Raw genomic sequence first — 5,149 nt, forward strand, 5'->3', positions numbered from 1 at the left:
TCCTGCTTATTTAACTTATATGCAGAGTACATCATGAGAAATGCTGAGGAAGTAGAAACTGGATTCAAGATTACCGGGAGAAATATCAATAACCTCAGCTATGCAGATGACACCACCCTTATGGCAGAAAGTGAAGTAGAACTAAAGAGCCTCTTGATGAAAGTGAAAGAGGAGAGTGAAAAAGTTGGCTTAAAACTCAACATTCAGAAAACTAAGATCATGGCATCTGGTCCCATCACTTCATGGCAAATAGATGGGGAAACAGTGGAAAAAGGGCTCCAAAATCACTGCAGATGGTGATTGTAGCCATGAAATTAAGAGATGCTTGCTCCTTGGAAGGAAAGTTATGAGCAACCAAGACAGCATTTTAAAAAGCAGTGACGTTACTTTGCCAGCAAAGGTCCATCTCGACAAGGCTATGGTTTTCTCAGTAGTCATGTATGGATGTGAGAGTTGGACTATAAAGAAAGCTGAGAGCTGAAGAATTGATGCTTTTGAACTGTGGTGTTGGAGGAGACTCTTGATAGTCCCTTGGACTGCAAGTAGATCCAACCAGTCCATACTAAAGGAGATCAGTGCTGGATGTTCATTTGATGGACTGAAGTTGAAGCTGAAACTCCAATATTTTGGCCACATGATGCTAAGAGCTGACTCATTGGTAAAGACCCTGATGCTTGGAAGGATTGGGGGCAGGAGGAGAAGGGGACCCCAAAGGATGAGATGGTTGAATGGCATCACCAACTCAATGGACATGGGTTTGGGTAAGCTCCGGGGGTTGGTGATGGACGAGGCGGCCTGGCGTGCTGAGGTTCATGGGGTCACAAAAAGTTGGACACGACTGAGCAACTGAACTGAGCTGAGGATAAAAATTTGTTGTAAGTGAGGATGTAAGACTATGGGCAATTATTAGGGCTGTGGCTCCTATACAACTTCAAGGTGTTTGCGTAAGGATAGCAAAGTGCTATGTGGCTGACAGAAGAGTATGCAGTGAGTGATTTTAGGTCTGTCTGGCATAAGCAAATGGAGCTGGTTATAAGTATGCCTCATAAGGACAATAGAATGAGTGGATGCCCCATGAAGTCTGTTAGTGGGTTTCAAATTATTGTGATTCGTAATTCGTAGTATACCATAGCATCGAAAGTTTAGTAGTGCTGGCAGCATAGCCAGAACTATGAAGCCTGCAATAGGGACCTCTTCATGTGCTTTAGGTAGTCAAAGGTGGAGGCCATAAAATGGTGTTTTTACTATAAAGGCAATTATGCATACTAACCATATGAAACCATTGGATCAAGAGTTGGATACTGATCGGGCTCAGCATTAGAATAATTAAAGGTCCTACTGTATTTTGAATGTAGACAAGTATTCCTAAGAGGGGGAGAGAACTTACTAGGGTATAAAATGAATAGAGACCTGCATTAAGATGTTCTGCTTGATTTCCTCTTTGGGTAATGATAATGAGTGTTGAAACTAGTGTTGCTCCAAATAGAATATATAAAAGAATTAATATTATGGCAGTAAATGTTATAATTAAAGTAATTATAGTATGACTAGCAGTGATAATATATATATATATATATATATATTTTTTTTTTTTTTTTTTTCTGGTAGAGATTCTTTTAATACGTGGTGTTGACTATTAGTATAAGGGGTCATAACCATGTAGTTAAAATCAGTGGTGGTGTCCATAGGGAGTGGGAGAAAACTAATGAGAAATTGAGGCTGTTATCATTGATTAAGGAGGAGTAGGCTTGTGAGTCTAATTAGTAGGCTATGCGTCGTTGTGTTAATTCAGATTAACCTGATGATCAGGTTAGCGGTATTGTTGCTGGCCACAATCTTGGCCTTCTCTGCCCACTGAAGCTGAATAAAAGAACATGGAGACTGAGTCTGCAGGAAATAGAAAGCTGGCTCCAATTCTCAGCTGGCAGAGAAGGGAAACCAGCAGGCTCATGCCTCAAGACCTGTGCCTAGAGGCTCATAGAAGGAGGGGTCACAGTCAGGAGGCAGTATGATAAACAAAGGGGATGGGACTTTGATTTCTTCCTCTTGCATTTATTCACAGTCTCATCAGTTCAGTTCAGTTGCTCAGTCATGTCTGACTGATGATGGGAAAGACAGAAGGCGGGAGGAGAAGGGGACGACAGAGGATGAGATGGTTGGATGGCCTCACCGACTCAATGGACATGGGTTTGAGTAAACTCCGGGAGTTGGTGATGGACAGGGAGGCCTGGTGTGCTGCAGTCCATGGGGTCGCGAAAAGTCGGACACAACTGAGCGACTGAACTGAACTGAAACCACTGCAGTAGATTCTTCCAAGTGTGTAACCCAGAGCGTTCTGCCTGAGGGAGTTGAGATCACACAGGTAAATCGTGTAACAGCTCACAGGGTGCTCAGGACTGTGGAACTGACAGCCCTTCCTGGGCAGCCAGGACCCTGAGCAGCGATGAGAGCCTCGCCCTCTCATGGTCCCAGGGAGAAGGAAGCTGATCGGCCTGCCGGCCGGTCCGAGCCACTGCTGGGAGGTCCCTGTCTACCCTGACCACTGGAGCGGCCCAGGGGGCCCACTCTCTCCGGCCCCACTGAGCCCCTGCCCCACACCCATGTGGAGAGTCCTTCCCGGCTGCCGTGACGGCAATCTGTGGTGGGAACTCAGCTGAAAGCCATGAGGGCGGCCAGGACCTTCCTTCACCAAGGACGTGAGATCGCCAGGTACACTGAGGTCATGCAGGTGGCGGGGAGGCCGTTTCAGATGGTGGTCTGTGCCGAGAAGGACACAGGACACGGGGAGGCAGGGGCTGACGGGCGGCGAGTCCAGAGAGGCGCCTTCTTGGAGGAGGGGGGATGCTCAGACAGAACTGCATCTGGGCCCGGAGCTCCAGCGGGCCGGCCGGTGGGTGAGGAGGGCAAGGCCGGGGCTCGGCCTCAGGAGCGGCGCATCTGGCCTCTGGTAGAGTTTCTGCTCCCCACGGACTGGGGTTATTGTCTGTCTCCTCACGGCTGTCCCGTGCCTGGAACACGACCTGGCAAGAGGCAGGTGCTAAGCAAATATCTGTGAATGAGTGGACGGTCCGAGTGTGGAGATGCACAGGACAGGCGGCGTCAGGCTGCAGAGTGGGGGTTAAGTCGATTAGGAGGCCGAGCTGGGAGAGAGACATACAGGGTTTATGAGTCCGGACTCCCAGCCCCCTTGGGCTCGGCTCCACCCAAGCCCGTCTGTTCCCCAGACACTCTGTTTTCTACGGTACATTCCCTCTGGCCTTCACTCACCTGCGTATCCTGCCCTGCATGACTTAAAAGCAGCTCCAAGGCTGTTCCTCCCACCTGTGCCTGAAGCCTCTTTATGCTTAAGCTGGGGGATCCCAAGGGCGCCCCCTAAGATGGGGCCCGTTCCCTGCCCGTGGACGGGTGCACCTTGTCTGTGCCGTGGACTCTGCTCTCTGCAGTTGTCTGCCTGTTCGGGTCTCTGCCTGACCCAGGGCCGGGAGTGTTCATGAGTCGGTGTGTCCCCGCTGAGTCTAGCAATCCGCCAGGCTGAGTCCTGCTGGCCTGCATCGTGACACTGCCATTTGCTGGTGACACGGGGCCCACCCTGGAGCACCGCTGACCACGTGTCCACTGGTCTCAGCTGGACCTCGCTGTTGGGCCGGGAGCCAGATGGTCAGAGCTGCTGGTGCCTGTGGGCATGGCTGCCATCACAAGCCTTCTCCTTGGGGCTCAGCGGCTGAGCCGTCAGGGCGTGTGCAGAACGCGCTGCAGACCGGCCCAGGGGGCCAGTGCTGGGCCTCAGCCAGAGAGCGGAGGCTCCCACGTGGGACCTGCCCTCTATTAGGACACTTTCTGGCCTCCTGGGCTCTATTTTTTCCTACCTTCGAGGAACGGGCAGAGCTGCTGCGCTCCTCCTGGCCCACCCGCTCCAGAGCTGCCCTCACAGACCTCTCCTCATTGGGGTCTGACCAGTACATTCCTGGTCCCAGCCCCAAGCCAGGGCGTCCAGGGGCCCCTCAGTTAAGGGGTCAGGGGAAGCAGAGCCGCTTTGTTTTGAGCTGGAGGGGGAGTCGTGTGGGTAGAGTTCTCATTTCCTCCAGCGACACTTGTGGCTTACGGCGCCCAGGGCTCCCAGCCAGCCTGTGGGCCGCCGTGGGACCCCGTCTCCTGTCGGCCCCTCTTCTGACTTATTAGTCCATGTTCTGACTGCTCGGGACTTGGTGCTCCTGGGTTGAGTGTCTATTGTAATTGGCTAGGGTCTGTTTTTTTTTTTTTTTTTTAATCAGTATTTTTTTTTTCTTTTGAAGTATAGCTGGTTTACAATGTGTTAATTTCTGCTCATAGCTCAGAGATACACTTATACACACATATACATTCTTTTTAAAAATATTCTTTTATAGTTTATCATTGGATACTGAATATTGTTCTCTGCTATGCAGCAGGACCTTCTTTAACCATTCTACTTACAAAAGCTACATCTTTTGACCCCAGCCTCCCACTCTGGTCCTCCACCGCCCCCTCCTCCTCGGAGAGCGCCAGTCGTTCCCTCTGTCCCTGAGTCCATTTCTGTTTCATGTGTGTGTGTGCTCAGGTGTTCAGTTCTGTCTGATTCTTTGTGACCCCATGGACTGTAGCCCACCAGACTCTTCTGTCCATGGGATTCTCCAAGCAAGAATTCACCATTTGGTGAGTGCAGGCTTGTGGTCACTCTGACCTGTCTCAGACCTCTCAGAGGCCATCCACTGGGTGAGTGCAGGCTTGTGGTCACTCTGGCCTGTCACAGACTTCTCAGAGGCTGTCCGCCCTGAGAGTGCAGGCTTGCGGTCACTCTGACATGTCTCAGACCTCTCAGAGGCCATCCACTGGGTGAGTGCAGGCTTGTGGTCACTCTGACCTGTCTCAGACCTCTCAGAGGCCATCCGCTGGGTGAATGCATGCTTGTGGTCACCCTGGTCTCTCACAGACCTATATCAGAGGCCATCCGCTGGGTGAGTGCAGGCTCATGGTCACTCTGACCTGTCACAGACCTATCAGAGGCTGTCCACTTGGTGAATACATGCTTGTGGTCACTCTTCTCTGTCACAGACCTATCAGAGGCCATCAGCTGGGTGAGTGCAGACTCGTGGTCACTGTGGTCAGTCAGAGACCTCTCAGAGGCTGTCTG

This window comes from Dama dama, chromosome 1 (assembly GCF_033118175.1).
Source record: "Dama dama isolate Ldn47 chromosome 1, ASM3311817v1, whole genome shotgun sequence".
Lineage (NCBI taxonomy): Eukaryota > Metazoa > Chordata > Mammalia > Artiodactyla > Cervidae > Dama > Dama dama.